General features: G+C 35.9%; 1 long non-coding RNA gene across 17 annotated transcripts in view; it reads left to right on the top strand.

Annotated features, from left to right (window-relative positions):
- Positions 1–13,309, top strand: part of LOC105465505 (uncharacterized) — a 327,965-nt gene that overhangs the window by 117,649 nt on the left and 197,007 nt on the right. The window contains exon 2 of one of the 17 annotated variants that reach the window (XR_011616997.1): positions 10,566–10,624. The exons of the other annotated variants lie outside the window; for them this stretch is intronic. This is a non-coding gene — a long non-coding RNA (uncharacterized lncRNA). The remainder of the gene's footprint in view (positions 1–10,565; positions 10,625–13,309) is intronic. 17 annotated transcript variants of the gene reach the window in all.

Genomic DNA, 13,309 nt, shown 5'->3' with positions numbered 1-13,309 from the left:
TATGTAACTCTGAAACAGTGTGAGGAGAAATGCATATATAATAAATCCCTTTCTAATACTTCATGATTAGAAATTAATAAATATTGTCTAAAGTTAACACATCTGATAAAAGCAATAAAAGGATATTATTTAGAGAAGTAGAAGTAGCCACCTAAAGAACTAAAACCATAAACATTTAAAATAGATTGACTTCAGAGTGAGATTAAAGATGTGTGAGAGAGGGTGGTTTTCATTCTACTTTATTAAAGCTCCTAACGTGTCCATCCATATATCTATCTATATGTATGTATGCTTTATACACATACAAGTATATGTATATATACACATACATATGTGTGTATATGTGTGTATATATATGTTTATGCATATATATATACACACACATTGAATATGTTACGGGATGTTTCTGGTATTGCTTTCCATAATTAACTTGAAAGTATATCAAGACTAATGTTCAAGAAAACATATGTGTGTGTATATATATGTGTATATATATGCTTATGCATATACATTATGTGAATGTTAAGCAAACATATATATGTTTATGAATATACACATATATACACACACATATATTTGTTTTCTTGAATGTAAGGCTTGATATACTTTCAAATTAATTATGGGAAGTAATAACAGAAACATCCTGTAACATAATCAATTACAGGAGATGTCTAAACTTGTCGGCAACCAAAGTCAGAACATTGAAGATTTTAAAATTAAAAGAATAAAGTAGTAGTATAGGAGAAAAAGTCAAGTTTTATATTCAGTCAGCTGAGAATTCCTACTTTCATTCAAATTAGGAGACAATTAAAAAAATCAATTTAGCAAGCATTTCTTGAGTGTTTATGTGTCAGACAGTGTTTTTGGTGACAGGAATACAAGATTAATCTTCCTCTGATGGAATTCCCAGGTTAATAGGAGAAGAAAGGCATATAAACCAGTAATGATAATACATCATGTTAATTTCAATATCTAATTTTCAAGTTTGACATGTTTTGATGATTATCCATTTGTTTTTTAATTTAAACATTATCTTATAATTGAAAGTTAAATATGCAGCCTCAGATCATCTTTTCTTCTTTACATGTGAAAGAAGTATAAAATATTTTAATGCTAAATTTGCCTTTATAAGCCTTTGATTATTAGGAAACTGGTTAGAATATTGCTTAGGACAAAAGAAAAATCTGTTCATTTACATTTTATTTTTCTTAACCTTAATTGTCTCCTTTCACTCTGGATAAATAGAAAAATTAATTCTGAGACATTCCTAGAGCTCTTCTGGGCTCTAAATTAGATCAAGTTGGGAGTTTTCTTCCTTATTACACTACTTCTTCCCTGCTGACATCAAGTCTCTTGTTTCTCTCATTTGTCTATAGCATGTGCTGTTTGTCTTCCCAATTAAATTGAGAATCCCTTATGATTATCATTCAGCAAGTTAAGAAAATATCTGAGATTTAAAATTATAATTTGCATAAAAATATGTATGAATACGATTAAGCAAATAATGCCATATTTTATGAAGTTTTCAACAACTGGAAATAAGAAAGCTTATTAAGGGGTAACAATTTTATAAAATTATATTACAACATGATCAGAGTATTATCTATTAGATTACTATTTAAATGCAATAACAGCATTTTTTTTTTTTTTTTTTTTTTTTTGAGATGGAGTTTCGCTCTTTCGCCCAGGCTGGAGTGCAGTGGTGCAATCTCACTCACTGCAACCTCCACCTTCCAGTTTCAAGCGATTCTCCTGCCTCAACCTCCCAAGTAGTGGGGATTACAGGCTCCGGCCACACGCCCGACTAAGTTTTGTATTTTCAGGAGAGGTGGGGTTTGGTCTGGCTGGTCTTGAACTCCTGACCTCGTGATCCGCCCATCTCAGCCTCCTAAAGTGCTGGGATTACAGACTTGAGCCACCGCACCTAAATAAAAGTATTTATATAAAACTGTTGTATATTAGATAGATATTCTATGTTATTAGAGGAGACACTAGTGAGATAGTTTGGTGGTCAAATGAATTCCTATTGACTAATAATTTAAATCAATCCACGTATTCCCCTAATATGGCTACACCAAATTTTGCCATTATCCTCAAAGTTTTATGCAGTTAATATAATAATTGTGGAACATGGAAATATTATGTGAATTTTAAGCAAAATGTTAGGATGTAAAATTATATGTACATTATTACTATCATCATATAAATAATATATTTATATATTATATTTATAGTATAATATATACTATAAATAATATAATATATTTATTCATATAAACAACTATTGCACATAAAAATGCAGCACTGTTATATAGCATTATGAGTGGTGACTATTTTAGGATTTACCAAACTTTCTGTAATGCTTTTAAATTATCTCACTAAATATAATTTAAGTGTGTGTTGCAGAACACTGTGTACTGTGTGATATATACATTTTTAATTTATAGATATCTCTTTCTTTTTTGCCAGCAAAGGGATGAGTAGGGCAGACATTAGAAGATATACTCCTTCTAACTTACGGATAAGAGTACATGTGGTACAAATTTTTATTATTTTAAACAGCTCTACATTTTCACGGTTAAACACTTAAAATTTAAATTAAAAAATTATGAGGTATAAAAACCTTTAGATAATCTTAGCCAGCCTCCTTTGTAGCCTCCAGTGATTCTCTCCTGCTGATATGCATACATTTATTAGCCTCCCATAATGAATCGGGGATAGTTGGTGTGACCACAGTGAATGTGACATTGTATGACTTCTAAGGCAAGATCATAAAAGGCCTCATAACTTCTTCCTTGGTCTCCTAGGTCACGTGTATTGGGGGGAAGGCAATAACCATACCATAAAGATGCTCAAGTAGCCATGTAAAAGAGCCCAAGGGGATAGAAACTGAAGCCCCCAGACAATAGCCAGCATCAACTCTCTGGCCATGTGAGTGAGCCGTCTAGGAAGTAAATTCTGTAGTTTCACTCAGACTTCAGATGACTGCAGCCCTAACAAGTTTGCAGTATCATGAGAGACATCGAGCTGGAGCGCCCTACTGCTGAATTCCTGACTCAAAAGACCTGTGTGCAATAATATATTATTATTGCCGTTTTAAGCGACTACATTTTAGGGTAATTTTTTTGTGTGGCAAAAGATAACCAAAGCATAATTCATGGCCTCTCTGTTACTTAGAAGTCATCAGGGGCTCTGTGCTGCCTTTTAGATGTCCCTGAAGTAAGCTGCTGTACATATGGCCAATACATGTTTTCTGAAACAGTAGGGGTATTGTTAGATATGTCTTGTCGTGATGGCCCTGGGATGCCCAGTGTATTAGTCCATTGTAATTTATAAAGAAAAGAGGTTTAGCTGGCTCGTGGTTCCACAGGCTGTACAGGCAGCAAGATGCTGGCATCTGCTCCACTTCTGGAGAGGCCTCAGGAAAGTTAGAATCATGGCAGAAGGCAGAGGAGAAGGGAGCACTTCACATGGCCAGACCAGGAGGAAAAAAGGATGAGGTGAGGTACAACACACTTTTAAACAACTAGATCTCATGAGAATGCACTATTGCAACCACAGCACCAAGGGGGATGGTGCTAAACCATGAGAGACTGCCCACATGATCCGGTCACGTCCCAATAAGCCCCACCTCCAAAACTGGGGATTACAATTGAACATGAGACTTGTCTGGGAACACAGATCCAAACCGTATCACCCACCATGGTGACTTTTTCTGTCACTTACCACCTGATGCCTTGTTGTTACTTATTCTGAAATCCCAGGGAAACAAAGTCCTAATATATGTGTACAAGAGAAAGGTGATATTCAAATGGATAGACATTTTCTGACTAAGTAGAAGTGTTTCAAACACTTTGCTTAGCACAGTCACTGTATTTGTTCAACCCCTTAGATTTTTTGCCACATGGATTAGTAGAAAACATATTCTCTTTTTGTTATTCAGAAGTATGGTGCTTCACAGCTACAGAACAGTGCATAGATGAACATGAAGTATACTATTTAGATAATTTGGAAATAAAATTTCTTTGTTTGCACAAGAGACTCTTTGGCAAAAAGGAAAAGCGATTCAACAGTGCCAGCTAAATATAATTTTCTAGACCTAATTTTAAAAATGAGTAATTATGAGACAACAAACAATAAAAAAAGGCCTGGTAGTTCGTAAAATTTTAATGTTATTTATACTGACTACCTAAAAATATAATTTCAGGTCATAGGTTCAAAAAGCAGATTTCAAAATCTTATATTTGTTAATATCAATGCTGTGAATTTGCTGAAATGGAAAGTTACAGAAAATGTAGTTAAGAATGTAATTTTAGCAATGTAACCCTAAACACAAAAAGTGAGAGAGGACACATTTTTACATTTATGCCAAACGAAGAATATAAAAGGAAGCAGGAATCGACCTGAACAGAAGTTGATGCTGTCACTGACACAAAGAAGGATTTGGGACCTTCTTAGTTATGATCTAAGGCCTGTTTATTAACTTTCTAGGATCAAACTGGCATTCATTGTCTCAGAAACATATTTTTCTACTCTGGTCCCTGCTCCATTCAAATTCATTGTTTCATTTCTGACTTACTTGCTAAGGTGTGCTCTGCAGCATTTATCAAAATCTCTTCTATACCAAAACCAAAGAGGAAAGCCAAATACTGCATAAGACACATTGGCACCTGAGTATATATTAGAAAACTATGCAAATAATAATTGCAGTATTGCCAGCTTAATTTGCTACTTCAGAGATTATATTGCTTATAACCCAACTGCAACTTGCTGCTGTGGCACTGACTGGTATTTCCAGTGTCCCCAAATGTAGTTCTAACAGGGTTACTAATATTATAATAATATTTGAATTCCTTTGTCATAATGAATGTGCCAACCACTTTCCAAAAATTTCTCATTTACTTGGTCTAAACCAACCTCACTACTTCTATATTCTGAATTAGATACAATATCCATGTGGACCAACCGAAAGAAGAAAATAAAGTGGGCATTGGAATTATCTAAAAGCGCTTGATATTTAGTTCTTTTCTTTTTGCAAAGTGTGAGATTTATTAAAATTCTGACTCAAATGAAATGTAAAACAAGAGACAATCTTGATACAGTTGAGAGAATTTGAATAATTAGATATTTGATTTTAAAATAAATTGATTAAAAACAAAGGACTGATTTCTGTTTATCTGTATGATAATGGTGGTGTGTTCATTTCCCAAGAAGCTCTTGTCTTTAAGAGATACATTGTTTTCATTGTATATATTTAAGGTATACAAATTGTTGATTTGATAGAGGTACATACTATGAAATAATCACCAAAATCAAGATAATTAATGTATCTGTCACCTCACATAATTACTTTTTTTGGAAATGACAAGATTTACCCTGCTAGTAATTTCAAGTTTTCAGTATGCTAAGTAGGATATTGTGCACCATTATCAGTCCCTGGGAGGAGTATTCCATGCACTGGTTACCAATCCCAGGGGAGAACTTTAAACACTTTGCTAATTTCTGCTAAGCTTCCTCTGGCAGAAGGTTTTGCACAAACCTAGCTATGAGATTTATGAGACCAGTGAGACAGAACACTCAAGTGAGACAAAGCAACTTCATGATTCATACATAGGCAGAAAGAATCAACAGAAGGCTAGGATCCATGGTGACCAAGTCCCCCAAAGCTCAGAAAAGCTGCACAGAATGGATGAAGTATCACCAGCATTTTACACCACAGCTGAGCAACCCCAAAAGCACTCTACTCTGTCTTTTATTCTCACATGAGTGTGCGAGGGTCCCTAAGATTACTGAGCTCAAGCATTACAGGACACCCTTTTCTAGGAGCGACAAGGACAAAGCCTTAGCTGTTCTGGACAGTTCCTCCTTATCTCAGGATGTTGCAGTCTCAGTACATTCTACCCAAGAATCGCAAGCACGAAGGGGAAGATCTGGTCACCGAAGCTCATTTGGGGACCTGTCCTCTTGCAAAGTACGGTATTGTTACCTATAGTCATCATGCTATACATTAGATCTCCAGAAGCTATTTGCACTATTTCAACTCATCAGGCTAGAAGTCTGTAATGGTTAGTTATACGTATCAACTTGACTGGGTTAAGAGATGCCTGGATCAATGGTAAAGGACCCTCGTTCACCAGTGTAGACAGGTATCCAATCCAGTAAGGACCTGACCTGAACAAAAAGAGAAAGGGCAAATTTTTTCTCTCTGCTTGAGTTGAGACATCTATCCACTCCTGTCCTTGGACATCAGTGCTTCTGTTTTTCAGGCTTTTGGATGCAGATCAGGACTTACACCATCAGCCACCTGATTCTCAGGCCTTCAAACGTTGACTGAATTTTATTACCAGATTTCCTGTTTCTCCAGTTTGCAAACAGTAGACCATAGGACTTCTCAGCCTGTGTAAACATGTGATTCAACTTTTATAAATCTCTTTCTCCCTGTATATTATGTATCCTATTGATTCTGTGTCTTTGATAAACTCTGACTTATACAAAAGCTTTGGGATGACAAAGCTGCATTGTATCCTGGGGAGTCCGCAATTTGATAGGGCTTTGTTTTCTTCACTCTGTGTCTTGTTGTCTGGTCATTCAAGCAGCATTGCTTGTATTTCAATGTTCTACAACTTCTCCAGGAAAAAACCTCCTCCAACTTTTGTCTGCACTTTTTATTCCATAAGGTCATATTCCAGATTTTGATTTGAGCCAGATCAATCTGGGTCCTTAACAGATATTGTACCACCCACTTGTCCTTTCTTCACTGCTCACTTTCATTCCTTACCAGGGACTCCTCAAACAACCCCACTTCCAAATTTTCTTTCAGCCAAAAATTCTGGAGCAAATTGACACCTGATACACCTGTCTCTCTGGTTCTTCTGAAGATATTCTGAGATATGTCCTAAAGGGAATCAGAATATACTATTTTAATATGTGCCTTTTTTTCGGGGCAGAAGAATTATTTTGAGCTGAAGACATTTGAGATTCTACAGATTCACAGAGAAACCTTCCCAGAGCTTCCCTTAGCTGGGTAAAAGCAGACTTCTGAGAAATAAAGAGTGCCATAAATCCCCTCTCCAAGGGACGTTTTATTGCTAAAAGAAAGCAGAAAATCAGTGCCAAGAAAAACCTGCAGACACACAAAATATTGTTAAGATAGCCCTTATCTTCCATTAGTTTCCCTCTATGTTTACCTTCCCATAGTTTGCTGTACCTGGAAGCCACAAACCCTTTTCCTTTGTTTTGTCACATCTCCACAATTTATTGTTATTTGTTAAAATGGTATATAAGCTCTAAGCCCTATCTGCTTCTTTGGGTCATCACTTCTTTTCTAAGAAGTCTCCTGTGTCATGTCAATTATCTCAAATAAAATTTGTATGCCTTGTCTCCTATCACTCTGTCTTTCTTCAGTCTAATTTTTAGGGCCTCAGGCAATGAACCTAAGAGAAAAGAGGAAAAAAAAATTTCTTCTCATACAATTTGAATCTGAGTTTAGGTTCAAGTTGAGCACTTAAGTTTCATAGACTTGAAAAGCAATATGAAAGTTTTAGATTCTTTTTTCTTTTACTTTTGCTAGCATGTGGTCACTTGGATATTATTTCCACAACTTATATTTGTGACAATACCATAAAGGTGAATTAGAAATAGGACAAGTCAGACAGGAGCAGTGACTCACACCTGTAATCCCAGCACTTTGGGAGGCCAAGGCAGGCGGATCACGAAGTCAGGAGATCGAGACCATCCTGGCTAACACAGTGAAACCCCATCTCTACTAAAAATACAAAAAATTACCCGGGCGTGGTGGCGGTCACCTGTAGTCCCAGCTGCTTGGGAGGTAGAGGCAGGAGAATCACTTGTACCCAGGAGGCAGAGGTTGCAGTGAGCCGAGATCCCACCACTACACTCCAGTCTGGCTACAAAGCAAGACTCCATCTCAAAAAACAAAACAAAACAAAACAAAAAAGAAATAGGACAAGTCATACTGTAAACCCTCTGTTCCTAATCTTTTAAAATAATCAATGCTGGGTAAAATAAATGAGGGAAAAAGAAGAAACAAAATCAGAAACAGCCTGTAGCCTAGAAAATAAATGTGAAAGGGATAAAGATGATGCTGATAATTCACCACTCTTAACTATCCTGTAATTTGGAGAATTAAGTTCCAGATTTTTGGAGTAGAGCCACTTCACCATCCTGTAAAATTTTCTCATATAATAAATGACAAAAATAAGGATTTTTATAACCCTTATTTCTAAGTTATAAATAACTTCAGAGGAGTTGCTGTAGTCCTTGAATCAGAATCAAGCCTTTCTCTTCCGCAAACTGTGTCTGTTTTGTTTTAAATAAACGTTTCTTAACTGCTTAGTTTATTGTCAGTCATTTCTAAGTGCCCCCTATACTTTAATTCTCCACCTGCTGACATCACTGTCATTAAGATGTAACTCTGTTATTATATGTGTAATTGGAAGTTTATTGGTTAATTTGCACAGAAAAAAAGATTTTTTTTTCTTTGAAAGGTTAGCAATTTGGAATTTGGAAGTTCTACTTGATCTGTTTCTTTGTAGACCCAATATTTTTTTCATACTCTTAATTCTCCATTCTGTAGGGCACTTTCCTCATCAGTGTGGTTATAACTGGGTCAGGACATGTCCATGTTCTAGCTCTTGTGAAGGAAAAAAGAGAAGTGGAGGATAAGAAATTCACTCTCCATAGGTAATAAGGAAGATGTATACATTGTATCCACTCAAATTTCATTGGTTAGAATTTAGACACATATTCACAACTAGCTACAAGGGAGAGTAGGAAATTTGGGCTTTACCTGCGTCTTCCAGATACAAAACTAAACTATATTACTATTGATGAAGGGGAGACATATCTTCAGGGAAAATGAGCTTAACATCTCCATTAAAATGAATGCTTTGGCAAAGTCTCTAAGATTATAAATAACTTTGTTATCTATTGTCCATAAGTTGTGAAACAGACTGCCCTGTAAAATATACACAACATAGATAGTCGGAGCTATTTAAAGGCCTCTTGAAGTTCTCACTTATACTGAGGATATAAGAGTTTATGTGTTACAAATTAAAGAAGGATTTTTGAGGACTATTTCTTTCAAAACATCTGGGTTGTGAAATCCTAAGAGGGAGAATGTGTATTGCTCCGTTAGTCTCTAACCCCAAGCCTTATGAAGTGGACTTTGAAGAGACGAGAGAGCTTCACACTTCTCTTTTATTGTTTTGGGGAAAATAGGCACTTCTATCTAGAGTATTCAGATGCTAAAGATTGCTCTGCACACTGTTGCTTTTTTTAGCCTCCCCACACACACCATCACCAACAGAAAAGTTTCTTATGCAATAAACGTTGTGCACAACTGAAAAACGTTTATGTTATTATTTTAGGTTTTATGCAACCTGGTTGCTTGGAATGACTGAAAGACTTCAGCCAAGAGAAACTGAATGTATGCCAGGTTATAAGAGGCATTAGCTGGGCCAAGGTTGAAATTCGGTGCCTCCACTCCAGAGATCTTTAGAAAACCCCGTTGAAAAAGCAAAGCTGAGTTTATTAAACATATTGTAGCAAGAGAGGACACCTTATTGACAGTCTTAATATTATCTTAAAACGAGAAAATTGGGGCAGGGTGCAGATGGAGCCAAGAGCCCAGCTGAATGATTTTAAGACAGGATATACCTGGGATTGAATATATATAATAGCTATGGATTGGAAAACAGAGGAAAAAGAGATCATAAAACAAATTTTAATGGGCAAACTGTATATTGGTGTAGTCTTGATATGTGAGCTGTTAGCCTTCATAAGTAAACTGTTTTAATTATTTTATCTTACTGAGAGCAAGTAGCTAAAGAATGTTTACTTTATCTCAGAATGTTTTACACAAGGGCAGGAAATTTATTTTCGCTCTCAGAGACAGCATGTGACAGATGGGCAGAAATGGGGTGAAACCCAAGGAACCCACTAAACACTCAGAATAAAAAGAGTACACTTCAAATGTGTTACAATTTCTGAAAGCAGTGAGGCTAGATTGTGAAACTATTGCTCAAGTGAGAAATCACCTGCCCATCCATTCTTTTCCAGTCTCCCAGACTTCTAGGTACCCCAACATCCACCCACTCATCTCCGCATTCTCCCTGAATGAGCAGAAACCACTGTTGAATATTTAGAAAAGAATGAGTCAACCACCAGGTGGGAAAAGACAAGGAGCCCATAACTGTGTCTCTTTCTCCAGCCGCAGGCTTCCTGATTATCCCAGGCCCACAATGGGGATAAAAGATTATAACATTAAATGAATTTTAGTACTTTTGACTATTAAATGAAATTTGTTTTTATAATTACTAAATTGAAGCAGTGTTTAGTGACCTAAAAGTGGACAGAAAAGTAGTAGTACTGGCCTTGCTTTCATCCTGAGTTAGAAGAGTCACTTTGATAGGGATATTGAGACACACACAAAAAGAAACAATGAAACAAGTGCTTTATGATGTGATACAGAGTAACTATTTGTTCAGTATGTATGTAATGGTTATATATGGCTCTAGTTGGATTGCCATTGTGTTTCTTACTAGATCCTTGAGCCATCATGTCTTATCTACCTGTGTATGTATGAGTGCATAGATACATATAGGTGAGTTGGCATAAGAAATGGGAAGATGTTCAATCATTTTCACTTCATAAGGTAAGGTAGCTGTTAGTATCAATTTGCTATTTCCTTGAGATACTGTCCCTATTCACTACAGCAGCATAGAAATATCCAAAACTAGAGTAATTTTTTAAATTTGATGAATCTGGGAACATCTGTGTTTATAATTCAATCTAAGTCTAATTTAGAAATTTTTATGATTAAATAAGATGAGCTTTTTAATGTATTGTTTTCAATATTGTCAAATTACTCATGAAATATCATTGTATGTGTGTGGGAATACATGATATATAAAAACATACAGGGCCTTACACTGGCTGATATATAATAAATTTTATAATAGTGATTATTATATATTTTTAAATATACTAATGCTTTCTCCAAGCTGAATATTTGAGAAACATATTGAAAAACTTTTTTTTTGACACATCAGGCCTAATCTAGTCAATATCTTTCAACCTAATGCATTCCACAAGAGTTTTCCAGTGAGAAAGAAGCTGGAATTCAGAAACAGAAGTATTTTACCGATCAATGACATAGTGTACAACTCTGGGAAAACTCTTTATTCTCTATGGCTTACTATCTGCATTTCTCACATGGAGAACAATTATTGCCTACCAATAAAAAATTTGAGAACTGTAGGGAAAGACTACCTTATTATTTTGCATCCCCTAGGAGAAAAGAGTTGGGGTTTTGTGGGGGATGCTTTCCCCTCATTTTGATACAGTTTCTTCAGAACCAATCTGTTCATTTTGTGATAGGCAACTCTTATAACTGTAGAAAATGGGAAGACACATGGTGAGGAAAGATGGGCTAGAGAAACTAATCAAATATTTATCCTTGTTTTCTAATAACTTTTTACCAGCACAAATATCCTGTTTCTTTTAACCTTCTTTGATTAAATATTTCATTGAACTGGGAGATAATTTTTAATCTCAGTGTTTTTTTCTTTCCCCCAACATTAAGCTTGAAAGAGAACTTCTTGTTTGAGTGGTAGATGATGATTGTAGTAGTAAGAGAGGCCATCAGGAAAGAACAAAGAAGATCCCCATATACTCCACTTCATAATTTGATTTTGAGTTTGCAGTAGTGTAATGTTTTCTGGAGATGGAGCAGAGAGAGTATAAGCAATGCTATCAGAAAAAACAGGGTTTGAATACAGTTCAGGCAACTTATTTACATGAACTCAAACCTCAGTGTTCTCCATCTGTAAATTTGGGATAATGCTTACTGCATGGGTCTTGTGAGAATTAAATGAGGCAGTGAATGTGAAGTAGAGTTGCTCAGTCTTCTGAGCTCATGGGAGTTGTACAGTCAATGATCCTTCCCATCTTTCCTTTCTTACTAGAATAATCACCCTTCCAGTTGACTAATTCTTCTAACTGAAAACGTTTAATTGTGGGACTTACAATTTTACATATTTCTGATTTTTAAAAAATATTTTTCCCCTAGTAATTAGTCCATAAAAATAATTTATTATTTCTTTTTGAACTTTTGAAATAATTAAAAAGTAAAAATTACTTCAGCCAGTGCTTTTGTAAAGTGTGTATGTGTGTGTGTGTGTGTATGTGTGTGTTTTAAAGCTGTTTATATATTCAAGCCAGAGGCAGGTAACCTTGCTGCAGAGGAGACAAGAGAAAAGACTGCTGCTGTATCCTTTGGCTATATGTATGTTTGTTCATTAGGATGGCAAATGGGGATAATGTATTTCAGTGAGTTCCTATGTGAGATGCATCTTGGAATATAAAATATGAAGAAGTTGTTACATAAGAGTGGCAAAACAAAAATAATTAAAGAAAAAGTATCACATTATACCCTCATATTTCAAATTCGAGAAACTTAATTCTAGGACACGTATTTCTTTTCCCGCTTTAAAGCTCATGCAACTTCTTTACAGACTAGTTCAAGATATGGCTGATTATTCTCTTTTAATGTGATCAAGTGAGAAAGTCTCACTGATAGACCCTGAGGAACAGCAGATAAGAGCAATGTGGTTCAGGCTGGGCTGGGCCTGTCACTCCTGTCACACAGATTTAGACTTTTGAAATGCAGATTATTGAGTCTTGAAATCCCTGGAACTTTGATTCTTGGACTAAACTGCCCCAAAATTCTTCATTTTGTGAGATGGTTCAAATTGCATGTAGTATTTACAAAACATTTAAAACAGCAGAGTTTAATGTCATTATATAATGACTACATCTGAATATGGTTTGGCTCTGTGTCCCTACCCAAATCTCATCTTGAATTGTACTCCCACACTCCCCATGTGTTGTGGAACGACTTGGTGGGAGATAATTTGAATCATGGTGGTGAGTCTTATGAGATCTGATGGTTTTATCAGGGGTTTTCGCTTTTGTATTTTCCTCATTTTTTCTTGCTGCCGCTATGTAAGAAGTGTCTTTCACCTCCTGCCACGATTCTGAGGCATCCCCAGACATGTGGAGCTGTAAGTCCAATTAAACCTCTTTTTCGTCCCACTCTCGGATATGTATTTATCAGCAGCATGAAAATGGACTAATGTAGTAAGTTGGTACCAGTGGAGTGGGGTTTTACTGAAAAGATACCTGAAAATGTGGAAGCGACTTTGGAACTGGGTAACAGGCAGAGGTTGGAACAGTTTCAAGGGTTTAGAGAAGACAGAAAAATGTGGGAACATTTGGAGCCTCCTAG

This window comes from Macaca nemestrina, chromosome 19, assembly GCF_043159975.1.
Source record: "Macaca nemestrina isolate mMacNem1 chromosome 19, mMacNem.hap1, whole genome shotgun sequence".
Classification (NCBI taxonomy): Eukaryota; Metazoa; Chordata; class Mammalia; order Primates; family Cercopithecidae; genus Macaca; species Macaca nemestrina.
The sequence above is the reverse complement of the archived record's forward strand: the minus strand, read 5'-3'. Positions and strand labels throughout refer to the sequence as shown.